Genomic DNA, 15,227 nt, shown 5'->3' on the forward strand with positions numbered 1-15,227 from the left:
AACCTCTTGAGAAAGAGGTGAGCAGCAGAAGAAAAATAGAGACAATCTCACTTATAAATATTGACTTGAAAATTCTAATAAAATAACTGTAAATGGAATTAGTGCTGCATCATGACCATATGGATTTCATTTCATGAATGCCAGAATAATTTGATGCTTTCAAATCCAGTGACATCATTCACTTGTTAATAGTTTTGAAGAAAATAGATGATGATATCATGATAGCATTGATATTTTTATGAAACCAAACCTAACCAAACCTTTTTCTTTGCATCTTTTGTATCTGCTGCAAGTCCATTATGAGTTAATGCTTCCTATTGGGACTACTGCCTACCAAATTATGATAGTGCACTTCCTATGACATGGAACCGTTTGGAAATGTAAATACATGGGTTTTAATAGAGAAACCAGTGAAAGAGGGACCTGGTAGGAAAATGTATTATCTATTACATGAATTTTCCAGTGTACTGACACTTTTACAAGTTCTGAAGTTGTACTTTTGTGCAAGTATCTTGGCATGTGAGAACAGTGTAGTAAATTGAAAAAAAAAAATGGACCTGGGGGCTACTTGGTTAGAACAATCCTTGCACGTGGATAAATGAAGATGAGAGTAGGGAAGTTATGAGATATTACTGAAGTGCCAAGATCTGGAAGTAATGACTCAGAGGGGAATAAGGACATATAAGTGGTATCTGCACACAGACATTAGCAGTCTGGGGCAGCCCAAGCTAGTTGGGAGTCTGGGGTCAGTGATAGCACATGGCAAACCTTTTATGAGCAATTACATTTGATAGATCTACCTTATTTGGGCTAAATTTTTTATATAATTAAAGTAAAACAAGTTCATTTTATAAAGCATAGATAAGCAAAAATGTAAAGATTAATATCATATATAATTTTAGCATCCAAGAAAATATCACAGGTATCATTTTGCTCTGTTTCCTTCCAGGCTCCCTAACTTGCCATCTGTTTACTGAACTGTTGATCTATCCAGGGGTCTGATCTAGCATTATATATTATATTCATGAAGTATATATAGTATGGCATATTGTTATTATATTTACTGTGGTACTATGGATATCCATGGGTGCTAACCCACTGAGCTATATCCTAAACCCTTCTTTTCTAGTTTTTATTTTGAGACAGAGTCTTACTAAAATGCGGAGACTGGCTTTGAACTTGGAATTTTCTGCCTTAGCCTAGTAAGTGGCTAGCATTAGAGGCATGCATTACCATCATCCCCAGCTTAAATATATTATTTATTGTATAATATGTGTATCTTTTAGAAAAATATTATACATACCCTTTCATAATTTGCTTTAAAAAATTAACCTATAATATCATTCCTCCATGCCAATGCATATTACTCAATAACATTTAATGCCTACTTAGTGTTCTTTTGTATGGATGGACTATAATTTAGTTAATAATATCTCATCTTTTTTGGCATTTAGATTTTCTCAAGTTCTTGCCATTTTAAATAGTGCTAATGTGCAAACCTATTCTTTAAATCTTTGCACATATCCTCAATTGGTTTTTAAAGGAAAATTCTGAGAACTAGAAATGTTGGATCAAAGGTCATGCACTCTTGAAACAGCTTCATCCTATGTATTGCCAAATTGCTTTCTGGAAAGGTTATGTCAACTCATATTCCCTAGTACTAGGGAAATCAGGGAAATTGGCTCTGTTTTTAAATAATTTCAATGAAAGGATGGCTATAATCATTCACGGTAGGTGGAATTTAGTATTTATGATCTAATAAAATTGATTCCATTCATATCACTATTAATATTCTGCAGGGAAACTAGCATTCAGCCAGGATGGAATCATTGAGGCTTAGATCTGATGAGAACATTGCAGACTTGTCAGCATTCAGAACTTGACAGTATATCATAATGGGGACAATTAAACTCCAACTTAAATGACTTTGGCTAAGTTTTAATCTGCCTTGTTTTTAGTAACCTCATATAACAAATGTAGCTAATAACAGAATCTACATTGTAGGCTTGTGTGAAAATTAAATAAGATAATTTATATAAAGTATATAGCATTTGGCCTGCCACAGAGAAAGTGTTTCAAACTGTTAGATAATATTATTTGAACTAAGAAAAAATACTGAAAAAAAAAAAAACCTAAGGTAACCTAGAAAGAGAACAAGTCTAAGTATCTACATAGATTAGGCATTCAAAAACATTTGCTGAGCTGAATTGAATTGGGGCCATATCAAGCAATAAATCTCTCTAATGCCTTACCGAATGCAAAGCTTAATTCCACAGAAATGTTGTGAGAAATAGGAAAATGAGAAAGTGTGGACTTGTCTTGGAATAGTTTACAATCTTGTAAGGCAGATAAGGCAAATACCATGATAATGACAGGTGTTCAAGAAGATTAAAGGAGGGAGGAATCCCTTTCATCTCTGCAGATCATGGCAGATTTCCTGGAACCACAAGGGACTTTTGAACAAGACAGAATTTAATGAGTAAATATTGTGTGGGAGAGCATTACAATAAGAGAACACACTTTATGAGCTGAGAAATCACAGACTCTATGCAGGTAGCATAACTCAACATCATGAGAGTAAGAGCGAATCCTAAATGAAATAGTACAAGTCTTGCGTTGGTGTTTGCAATGGTGGAGAGTTTCAGGTGCCAGGACTGAGGGCCAGCGTAGTGGTTTAGATGTGAAGTGATGAAAGCCTGAGTGGGGTGATATGGGTGCTGATTTGGGATCATGGGAACAGCTCTCTGAAACTATGGGGCCCCATTTTGCTCTTGCCGCCATCTTAACTACCTACCATAGCCAATTTGCATAATTCTCTTGGGGTTAACATTTTCTCTTCTCTCTCTTCTCCTCTCATTTCTCTCTTTTTCTCCCAATTGAGTCAGAGGCCAAAGTAGGGGAAGGAAGGATGATTCAAATATGGTGTGACTCTGATGTTCCTTAATTAAAATAATACCAAGGCTGATGCAATGAGAAGACAACCATAGGGCAGCTGCTCGGTTGGCTGCTGCTAGTGGTGGTGACTTTTATTTGAGTGTTAAAAATTTCTCATTTGGGCATAATTTTAGTTTCAGAGAAAAGTCACAAAGATTGGACAGAATTTCTGTACACCCTACATCAGTTTCACTCTTGTTCACATCTAACACCTTAATTTACTAGGGGTACATTTGTCAAAACTTAGAAGCCAACATTACAGATTACAATTAACCAAGTGGCAGGCTTTATTTTCATTTCACTGATTTTTCCATTAACTCCCTCCTTCTGTTCCAGGATCTAATTCAGGGTATCAAATTACATTGAGTTGTCTTGTCTCCCCAGTCTCCATTGGTCTGTGACAGTTTCTGTGGCTCTCCTTGTTTTTCTTTTCTTTTATTAATCTTGAGGAGTATTGGCTAGGAATTCTGTCCAATGTTCCCAGTCTAGATTTTTTTCTGATATGTTCTCATAATTAGTCAGGGGTTATGGCTTTTTGGAAAGAAAATCACAGAGGTAAAGTGTCTTTCTAGTCAAATCCTATTAGTGGGTACATGGAATTTATTACTGTTCAGGGAGTCAAGTTCAGATTCACTGTTGGATTCAATGTGCTATATCACTGTTTAAAGTCTTGGGCTCTTTTTTTGTTGTTGTTCTTCACTCTGTTGAGAGAAGGGTGAGTTGGTAGGGGGGAAAAGCAGTGAGCATCTAAGTTACTGGAGCTGAAGGTATTAGAGTGTTAGATTTGCGAATATTAGCATGGTAGAGACACTGTGGGTTTCTCTCCCAAGTCCTGTTGCTCCCTGCCAGGGCTGCAGCTGATGGCTTTACCTGTGACATCCTCTGGCCAGCTGCTCTGGGCTGAGTGAGGCCCCTCACTTGGAAAGGCTTAGAGGTAAGACCCCATTCCCAGCCCATAAAAGTGGTCAGTAATGGAGTCTTTGGGGGATATACCACTGAGCTGTTATGAATGTTCTAAGCTAGAGCCCACCCCTTCCTGTAGGTGGGAGTGGAGGTCAGCCCAAAGTTCAAGTTTACCTGAGACCCTGGCTCAAGTCTGTTTCTTTCCCCATTCTGTTCCTCTCTCTCCTAATTTTTCTATTAAGAACACTCCCTCCAGGCTGAGGTTGTGGCTCAGCTGTAGAGTGCTCGCCTAGCACGTGCGAGGCCCTGAGTTCGATCCTCAGCACCACATAAAAATAAATAAAGATACTGAGTCCAACTACAACTAAAAAATAAATATCAAAAAAGAACACGACTTCCATTAATCATTTGCAGCTGAATAGCCCTCTCAGATTCTGCTTAGGGAAACTGACCTGTACTTCTGAAAATGAGTGTCAACCTTCAGGAGCTCTGCTCAGCCCCACACTCCACCACCTAGAAAGACTTTAACTCTTTTTTAATGCTTCATCACTAAAGGTTACTCATTTCCAAACCTGTTAGTTTCCCTTGAGTAGACATTATAACATTTACATATTACCCCAGGATTCTGAAAAGGATTGCTGTTAGTCCTGTGTGTACTCTTATTATTTGGATAGGCTTTGCAACAACTTCTCTTAGTCTAGCAAACTGCATACTTCTTTGACATCATAGGGAGAACCATACTGGGTCTTGTCTACATGATCTTGAAAGAGTCTGGTCTTTAAGTATGGTTGCGATGGTAACATCAACTGCCCTGGCAGCATTGAAGGTCACATTGTTCTTAAGGTCCTGTATATGATGTGCCCCTTTAGAAAGTTCTGGCTCCTGAAAACCAAGCAGCTTTGTGCTGTTCTTGTCTTAAACCTGTGTCTTTGTAGTCTCAGATTTACCTAGGGAATGGGTAATAATCCTGAGGTAAAAATCTCTCAGGAAATCAATCAGATATTAGATCCAAGTTATGTTGCTTCAGGTCAGGACTGTAAACGTTTTCTAGGATGAAGTCAGAGAGGACTTTCAGATTTCAAGTCCATGTCGTTTTGACTTTTTTTAAATGGAAGATTAATTAGATATTTTAAGATTTGGTTATTTTTAAATATTTCAGATAAAAAGCGGAAATATTTACTAGCCAATGAATTCATTAATATACTAACTAGGTAAATAGGAAGATTTATTGTCTCATTGCATTGTTGGAGAATTCGACCAAAAACAAGAAATAGAAAAGCAAGGGAGAGATCATCACCCATTAAGAATGTACACAATTTCATGAGATGCCAAGGTCTCGGCTTGGCACAGAATCACGAGCCACTCACAGCTTGTAGATTCAAACAGCAATTCTTTATTCCCGAACTCACACCGGCCTCTACAAACACGTTCTGGGTAAATCCAAAATCTGCCCGCCCCCTTCACCTACTCCAGGAGGCTTTTTTCCAAATCCCATTTCAATCTCATGAGAACTCAAGCAGCAGGAACACCCTAATCCCAGCAGCAATAATCTTCAACCTCCAACTTCCCTAAAACTCCTATTGTCTTAAACCGGGAACGCCCTAAACCCAAGGAGCAGGATACTTCCTCAAACCTGCAGGATACACCTTAATCCTGGATCCACCCTGGTCATTGAGCAGGGTCACCTTTCTCAAACACACATGCAAGGTCACAGCAAATTTCCAAGGTAAGTCCATTTGACATGGGGTACGCTGGCAAGGAAATATCGATGCGTCATTCCTACTTGGCAATGGCCCTCAGCAATGAGAATCAAAATACGAACATATGCATAGGTAGATACTGTAAGGTCCTTGCTTAGCATCTGATGGCCATTTTAAGTGACAGCTACCATCTTAAGAAAAAGTCTTGCTTTCCGGCCCAAGGGCCTTTCTGAGAATGACTTACCACTCCCTTATAACAACCCAACCCTTTACCTGGCTGTAATCTCTGAGCCTGCTCCATAAAAGTCCCAGAACTCAAGCCTGTTTTGCCTCTCTCTGTCTATGGAGAGACGTGCCTTTATTTGTCAGCTCTGACAAATAAACTCTGGTGTGTATCTCTGCCTGGTCTCCATATTTTATTTCTCACTCACCCATCTCCCAATTCTTCACTTTCCTTTCAGATACCAGTTAGGTACTCCTCTAGTTCTTGCCTTATTTCTTGATGGGTTCATAGGTGTTATGTTGTATGAAAATAATTTCTTGAATTTAATACATAAAAGAAGTCCATGGGAAGATCAGTGCCTATCTTGTTTCATGAGCCATAGATTATGTTTAAACTAATTCTTCTCAACTAAGAGAATGAGAGAGGGAAGAACAAAGGTTGCAAGGTTAGGATAGAGAGAAAAAAAATATGAATGTAGCCATTGTGTCTCAAGGGCATTGAAGCTTATACTTAGTTATTAATTTATTTAGTATCATTTTATGTAAAGCAAGTGAGATGGTTCATGAGGCTAAGCAGAAAGGGGTAACAAAGCTCAAAGGATATATGAAGATACATATTTCAGGCTATTCACTAATTTTTGTGATCATTTTCATTTCCACAAATAGTAACTTTGAGAATCAATGATATACCAAAAGTTGAGACATGACTCTTTTGAACTTCTAACCTCCCATGCTAACACATTCCCTAAAGTCTCTGTGGATTAGTTGCTTTATTTGAAAATTGAGACTATAATCCTTATCTTTCAGGGGATGGTAAGAAATCAAGGTAATATATGCATAGTGCTTAGGGCAGGGTTTGGGCTGAACAAGTAGTCATTGTTTTTACTGCATTATTCAGCATTATTCAAATGAGCATGATATTTAGCCTGACTTTCCTGATGTCATAGAACTAGAATCAAAGACTGAGGATAAAGGGATTTAAAATAATATGATATGGGGAACCATCCCTATAATCCCAATAAAGCTAAAGAGAATTACAGGCGTGACACTCCTTCTAGGGATCTTTAAGCAAGGACTATACCTATGCATATGTTTGTATTTTAATTCTCAAGACAATGTGTACATTCTTAATGGGTGATGATCTCTCCCTTGCTTTTCTATTTCTTGTTTTTGGTTGCATTCTCCAACAATGCAATGAGACAGAATAAATCTTCCTATTTACCTAGGCTGGTCCTGCTAACCACCTGTAATCCCTGGAGAACCCTTCTCCAGTCAAAGACATTCTGTCTGTCACAGATCCCACAAATATCTGTTGAGTACCTGTTCTCTGATTGATGTTGTGTTATGTGCCTGGGATCCGGCAGTGAATAAATCAGATGCAGAAATATCAAATGACAGTGGGGCAAAGGAAGCTTCAGTTTTTAAGCAAATCTTCAGCCTACTGGAGTGTACTATAGTTTTTCTCTATAGAATGAGAAAGGGATGCATACTTCTCTCCCAAAGAGGGGATGGCATCAAGAGAATATTTCATAAAGGTTTGGGTGCCTACTAAAGGGGAAGTGGATTTGATGTCCGATGAAGCTGAATACACTGAGTCATCCTAGATATAAGTTTAATGGAAAGTGAGCATCACATCATGGAATTGTCTAGGAATGTTACAAGATAGGAAAATGGAAAGAAAATACAATATGTTTTGGTTCAATAAGTTTATCATCATGATCAACAACCACATTATTATTGTCATTTATTGTTACCAATAATTATCACAGTGTTCATTATCAAGACCACTAAATTCCGATGTGGGGCACCTCTAATCAAATGAAAGATAATGCAAGGTTTAGAAAAACTAGAGCAAATCTATTGTTTGAAAATAGGAATTTTGCAGGTATGCATGGTTAGGGAGCTTCAAGTCTCCCTTCTATTGTCTAGCTCCCTTTGTCGAGCAACCTATATCCATATTTTAGGCTTTCTTGAGAACACATCTACAAGTATTTAGTCATGGGATTCATGCCTTCCTACTTGGAGCTGGTGTGACTTGTCTTCTCTGGTGATAACACAGATGAGTAAACAAATATAAATTCTGTTCTTCCATGAGGAAAGGATGAGAAATCTTCATGCTTGTGTCTCATCCTCCTTTACTTCTGGGAAATGAAATGGTAGAAACACAATGGTCAACATGGACCAGCATTCAGAAGCTGCCTCCTGAGGGTCAGGGTCCAAGTGGGCTCCCTTGTAGGGTGCCTCAGAGATGGGGGTAAGATGAGCATTTCAGCATGGAGTGTGATGGAGTCCCTTTTAGAATTAAGGAACCTGCATTCTTTTTGAGGACCATGAGGTTTCAGATACTGCATCTGGTTTTTCTTGATTCTTATCTGAGAATCTTACGCAGGAAAGAAAATCTCTGCCATGGCTCAAGCTTTGGCATATTTGCCCAGAGAGTTTCAACTGGATTCTGGGATTATACAAAAAGTCAAAAGTAATTTGGATGGTTTCCCAAAGTTACAAAAATATGAGGGAAACAAGTCAGGGAATCTTACAGTAAATTTCTCTGTTATTTGCTAGTTTAAAGAGCATGAATTCTTATTTTATGGAATGTTACTGTTCCAGTCCAACCCCACAGTAGGTTGATACCATCAATTCTGTACGAAGATTATACAATGAATGAAGGTCAGCTGCCTAAACAAAAATAAATTAAAAAATACATAAATAAAATTATTAATTTTTTCAAATAATAAATAAATAAACTTCTAATTTTAAAGCCTCTATTATAGCAGTTTTCAAGCTTTTTGGTTTCAGAACCCTTTATATTTTAAAAATTTTTTACAAACCTTAAGGGATTTAAATATATATGACATGTAGCTCTGTAGGGCAACTATGGTAGAAGTTAAAACTAAAACACTTTAAAAGATTTATCATCAGTTTATTATATCCATAACAATAATAAAATCATTATATGTTAATATGAATGTGTTAGCTTTTCATCATGGTGACAAAACACCTGAGATAAAGCAGTGAAGTTTGCAGGTCTGTCAGTTTTAAATCAATATTCAGGGTCTGAAAAAGAATGTCAACTTCTTTGTCATACTTTGTAGTTCTTATTTCTGTCACTCTTTGCTTTTAGAAAAAAAAATAAATGGATTGGAGGAAAGTTGGAAAATTTTGAAAACTCTTGTGACTGAACCTAAGGATGGAGGGAGAGAAAGTTTGGGAAGGTTGGGAAGCTAAGATGGGTGGGGTTCTAGAAAGTAGGGATGAATACTATTGAGAGGTTGAAGAGTTTATAGAAGGGAGGCTTTTTTTTTTTTTTGCACCCTGATTGATGTAAACTTTATTGTGGAGTTAACTGAAATCCACCGTTATATTTATATATATAAATCACACACCACACACACAGACACACACAGACACACACACAGACACAGACACACAGACACACACACACACAGACACACACACACACACACACAGACACACACACACACACACACACACACACACACACACATTTAGTTGTAGAGGCACAGAATGCCTATATTTTATTTATTTATTTTTATGTGGTGCTAAGGATCAAACCCAGAGCCTCACATGTGCTAGACAAGTGCTCTACCACTGAGCCACAACCCCAGCCCTTCCACTGAATGTGTTTAAGCATGGGACTGATCTGTCATTGTGACAAATGCAGCTTCCTCCCCTTCCCTCCCCCCCCCAATGTTTTCTTTTTCTTTCATGATTGTTTTGTCACACAAAGAGACATCAGACTGCACTGATGTGGTTGAACCATATGAAATTAACTTTGACTGCTTTTGTAGGTCAAAGCAGCCAAATATGACAATTGGGTGTGATTTTACCTACTCTCTGATTCTAAGTGAGATTAACTAGAACTAGCTGAAAACTTCTGGTTTTGGAATGAAATCTAGGTTACCCTTCCTTTTGTCCACTGGCAGCAGCTCTGAACCCTGCCAGCTCAGAGATGGGCGACACCCAGGAGGAACCCACAGGAAGGAATGCATATTTTTCCTCATCTCCTGCCTGCGGGCATCAGCTTTTGGGCCAATATCGGAAGACCCCTGCTGAACTAGCTCCTCTCCTAAAGGTAGCTTCTTAGGGCAGGAAGCCTGGACATGTGGTGCTGCCTTCTTCAACTTTCCAAGGAGAGGAAAGGCAGCTGGCATCTTCAAAGGATTGCTGCTGTCCTGTAGAGTCTTCAGAGATGTCACCAGATGTCCCCTGAGAATCACAAGACCAGAGGGCCTGCCGTGAGATCCTGTGAGAAGGGGAGGGGACTGATCTGTCAGACTCTATGGAAGGGAGAGAAAACTCTGCAAGATGGAAAGAGAGAGGGAAAGGATGCGGGGAGGAGACATTGAGAGCATTGAAACTCAAGTTCAGGAACAAAAGCAAGTTTTCTAGATAGATGCCTCCACACAAATCTTCCATGGGAAAAAATGCTGAATTGCCCAAATCCTAAACAAGAAACATAATCTGTTAAAATATTGATATATATATTTTGTTCTTCAGATTTATTTCTATGGAAAAAAAATTCTAAAAATGTGCAAAATTTACCTGAATTGAAAAGGGATAAAATTGTGCTTAGTTAATGGTTAAGCAATGATTTAGAAAAATCATTGCACTTCTTATTGCAGTTTTGATTCTCTGTAGTTAGTCATAGAGCTGTGTGCCCCTTTTCCTTCTTTCTGACCTCAGTTATTTAAATCACAGAGTGACCTAGTCATATGGCCTCATTCTCAAAGACAGTGGGGTGTGGGAAGAATCTTGGTAGGTAAAAGTTTGAACTCCCATCCTATCTCACTAGGACCATGGAAGGTTGGTCTTATCATTTCTTATCATTCCTTACTCTCTCTCTCTCTCTCTCTCTCCCCATTTGGTAAAGCTGTTACTCTTTCAATGAAGTTCTTTTCTGTCTAGTTCACAGTTCACCTAAGAGAGACCTCCAGACTTCTCCATGTTTCCAAGAACTTCTATCAAATAGTTTACGTAAAATTCAATGAGCCATTATCTCAGCTCCCTGGGTGCCACATTGTCATCATGGATGGTAAAAAACCAGAAAATAAGTGTGTCTCCTCATAAAAGGCATTTCCTTTTTATGTTCATTTTTTTTTCCAAGAGCATCTTGGTAAATATGGCCTGATTCCATATTTGAATGTAATGGCCTGAAAATAAGACTTCAGACAAAAATAAATGAGATTGATGGAAGTACATTGTCAGTGCACAGAATCCAAGGCATCTGGTAGATTTCTATTACCCATTTTTCCACTTGAGGAGAAAGATTAGTTTCTGCTACTTTCTCTGAGTACAGCAGAGGGAAGGTTGTGGTTTTGGTTGAGAAAGCACTCTTATTATCCGCCCCTATTTTTAGAACTTTTAGACGTCTAACGTATTGACTCGGGTTTATAATTTAGGCCTGCAACCTTTAGAAAAAAATGAGCCTTCCCCTTTGAAATTTTGCATGCATGATTTTAGCCCAGAGGAGGAATTTTTTTTTTTCCTTTTTGGAAAGTTTAGCAAAATATGCCTTATCATCACAGTTACAAAGCTATTTGAAAAGACTGATGTTTTATCCCTTATATCCTGACATACTCCTTAGAGTTACATTCCCAAAGTAATTTTTTAAGGGTTCATGGGCTATTCACAAAAGAGCTGCAGAAGTTATGAGTTCACATAGTTAACATTCATTCATCCAACCTATATAACTTGATGCCTATTTTCTGTGTAGAGGGCATATTTGGACTATATAGTGAATGTAAGAGGTACTCATGTGGGACATTGCAGAGATGGTCCTCTGTGCAAGCTAGAGTCGCTATTGTAGACAGCATTGGCCCCATAAAGTACATGCATCTAACCTCAGCTGCTTTAGGTGTTGTCTGAGAGAGAATTGCTGTGGTCTGAATATTTATGTCCTAAAACCTACATGTTGAGCCTAATCCCCCATGTGGTGATATTAAGAGATGGCGTTTCTGGGAGATAATTAGGTCACAAGGGCTCCATCCTCATAAATGGGATGGGTGCCCTTAAGAAGGAGGCCTGAAGGAAATTGAGCTTGTTTGCCCCCTTTTTCATGGAAAGACAATACCATCAAAGAGGAAATAGGCCTTCACCAGATACCCAAATTTCTGGTGCCTTGAACTTAGACTCTTAGCACAATGCATTTCTGTTGTTTATAAATTACCTAGTCTCTGGTATTTTGTTATATCAACCTGAACAGACTAAGAGCTAAAAGCTGCCTGCTTCCCCAGAGACTTGCCTTCTACTATGACAACTGCATTTCCAGAGGATGCCTGAGTGCTTATGTCCTCCCCCTTGGTGGGTACCTGGGCTCACCACTGACTGAATGGTGCACAAAATCCTGACCCCAGCCTAGTGGAGAAAACCCCACAGTGCTGTTCATCCTCCAGAGCTCCTTGTGGACTCAGGCTGAGGCTAGGCTTTGGCTGAGATCACAGCTCGCTCAGCTTCTTTGCCTGCCCTATTCTGCTCCTCTCCCTCCCTCCTGGTTGGTTTTCTCCTGGGGCACTAAAACATTTGCATAAAAATTCTCATCTTAGGTTTTCTGCTTCTTGGGAACCTGATCTAAGATTGTATTATTTATTTTGTTGGGGTTGGCTTTGTTCTTAATATAATGCATATGCATGATTGAAAATGAGAAAGAAAATCCAAGTATGATAAAAGCACAAAATAAATACCTCTAGCCCAGAAGTGATCATTGTTGCCTTAGCAAGTATCTTTTCATTCAGAAATATTTATGTGGTAACTGCAACACTGATAGCCCTTCAGGGACTGTATCTCCCACATTCCTGTCCTTGTGTAGTCACCTCCCCTTTTGTTTCTTTCTTTGATCATGTGATTAGCTTTTATCAATGGGATTCTAGCAAGCATCATCTTGCTAGCAGAGGCTTGGCAAGAGCTTGCACATCAGGCCTTATGTTGACCTGATTATCTTAATTGTTATGTTCTTGATGCTCTGGCATCTGGGGCCTTTATCCTAGAAAAAATTGCCCCTCCCAGGACTGGCTCATTCTTAGTGATAGCAAATGACTCCCCAGTGAATCATGTCTTCATTATACAAGTTGACTAATCCAGAGCCTACACCCACCTAATCATCTCTTTTATCTAACACTCACATACCTGGTCAATATTCCTTCTGCCTGAGATCACCCTGGGGCCAGTACCAGACAACTAGGGATTACCCCTTTGAAACTTCAAACTCTGCAATCCTAAAATTTCTCAGTATACTTACTTTGCTTTCCCCATTCTTTTCCAGGAAAACCCCTTTAAAATTATATTCCCTGCTTTTATAATTACATCAAAATGAATCCTAATGTCATGTATAACTAAAAGAACTAATAAAAATTTAAAAAATAAGAACAAACAAATAGAGAAAAAAAAAATCCCTTTAAAACCTCTGGCCCATGTTCTTCTTAGTGCTTTCCCATGTGGCCCTGAATGAGGTGCCGTGTCTCCTGTTTCTAGGCTTCTGTGAATATAAATTTCTACATTCAAACAATTATCTCTTTTTCTGAGTGGGTGCCTTACCACACTTGATTAAAACACATTCCAGGTACAATTTTAGACTAGGGATTATTTTCTTAGAATACCCCCTATTTAAGGACAGTCTCCATGCATGAAGAAGTTCAGGTTACACTGTCACATGGTGAGTGAGACCCAGGAGGAGGAGAACCCAACTCTACACCAGCCCAGTTCCTACCTGAATGCAGTTGCACATGCAACCTCAGCACATGGGGCAGAGCTGTATGTCAGAACCCAGTCAACCCAGGAGTCTTGAAAATGATGTCTTCATGAGGTTAAGCCATTGAGTTTGTGGGGTGATTTAATTCCACAGCAGCATATTGTTGAGGCTCTCATACCACTTCTTTCTGTTCTTCCTCTCTCTACTCTCCTGCCATTGTAGGGAAGGAAAGTTGCTAATATTATTGATAGAAGTCTATGGTATTCAGGGGGCATTGACTTGTCAGCCAGGTCACTGTCATCTAACGGCTGTGTCCAGGTAGTTTACTTACATTGGCTCTCCTCATTCCATGCAGTGAGATCGATAAGCCAAGTTAGTGTTGTCTCTCTTCTCTTTCTCTGTATGTTCTCCTAGGTGGAAACCCTGGTTTTTGGTTATGCTAGGGAGGCAGAGTTCCCACAAGTGTTCCCAGCGCCCCTTTAACTGAGAGGTCTTTATGGATATCTCAGGTACTTGCTCAGCCAATAAACTGGTTCTCTCTTTACTATGGGGAATTTGACCCTTGCATTTCTCTTCTTTGTAAAGCCAGGACAAAAGCCACGCATTCTTGAGATTCCTGTTCCCCCAATGCTTAATGTCATTAAAACTCTCTTACATTTTCACCTTTCATACTTTGTTTTTATCAAAATGGTTTCCTTTTCACCAAAAATGTGCTGCAACTCTTTCTTTATTTCAATAAAAAAAATCTTCAATGCAATATCAATGGTATTCCAATACACAGTAATTCACTTTACGGACATAAATTTAAAATTTAGGTTATGCTTTGACACTATTGTAAAAAATACCATGCTGAATATTCTTGAAGCTGAATGCTTGCACATATCTAAATATTTTCTTAGGATACATTCTCCAAAGTGGAATTTTATATTAAAATGGTAAGTAAAATGTAAGGTTATTTGATAAATATTGTCAAGTCTCTACTCCCCAAAATATTGTACCACTTATAATCTTATCAGTATATAGATATGTCCATTTTCTATTATCTTTACCATCATTGGTATTTTCATAAGAATGATGCCACTCTAATGCTTTAGTTTATATTTCTTTGATTATACATGAAGCTAAATAATTTTTGCATGTATTTTTGTCATTTGGCTTCATACCCTGTGACTTGCCTATTCATAAAATATTTAAAATGTTTTTAATTACTATGTACCATCATGTAGCTATAAAATCGCATTTATTGGCTACCAGTTGTTTTGAAATTTATGCTCAACTCTCATTTGACCTGGTTGAACAGATAAAAAAAAAAAATTCCCAACTTACTTGTTGAATATACATTTGGCTCAATGATGGAAATCCAGTGTGTATAAGCCACAGATTCTACACTCAAATCCTTTGCAATGTAGAAAGGAAAGAAAATACTTAATATTATTTTTAAATTTAAAAACATTAAGCTATTGTGGTAAGAACACTTAACATGAGCTCTACCCTATTAGAAATTTTAATGTTTCATACATTATTGCTGATGATAGATGTAGTGTCTGTACAGCAAATCTCTAGAACTTTTTCATTTTGCTAGATAAACTGTATGCCCATCAATTAGTAACTCCACATTTTCTCCTCTCCCTGCAATGTTGTTCTTCTAAATTCAGTTTTTGTACAAGACATGATCAGGGTTTAATGATTTTCTAACTACTTGGAGAACTATCAGACTACCCCACCAAAAAAAAAAATGTTGAAGAAAGGGTCACTGTGGTCCA

At 38.2% G+C, this 15,227-nt stretch overlaps 1 protein-coding gene and 1 long non-coding RNA gene across 10 annotated transcripts in view; one reads left to right on the forward strand and one right to left on the reverse strand.

Annotated features, from left to right (window-relative positions):
• Nucleotides 1–15,227, forward strand: part of LOC101967419 (uncharacterized) — a 195,679-nt gene that overhangs the window by 47,555 nt on the left and 132,897 nt on the right. The gene's annotated exons all lie outside the window — the stretch shown is intronic.
• LOC110598779 (uncharacterized) lies at nucleotides 9,265–13,967 on the reverse strand. Its single transcript, XR_002484673.3, has 3 exons — nucleotides 13,796–13,967; nucleotides 13,483–13,674; nucleotides 9,265–9,986 (listed from the first exon to the last, which is right to left on the reverse strand). It is a non-coding gene; the product is annotated as an uncharacterized LOC110598779 (long non-coding RNA).

The sequence above is a fragment of the Ictidomys tridecemlineatus genome, chromosome 2 (genome assembly GCF_052094955.1).
Source record: "Ictidomys tridecemlineatus isolate mIctTri1 chromosome 2, mIctTri1.hap1, whole genome shotgun sequence".
NCBI lineage: Eukaryota > Metazoa > Chordata > Mammalia > Rodentia > Sciuridae > Ictidomys > Ictidomys tridecemlineatus.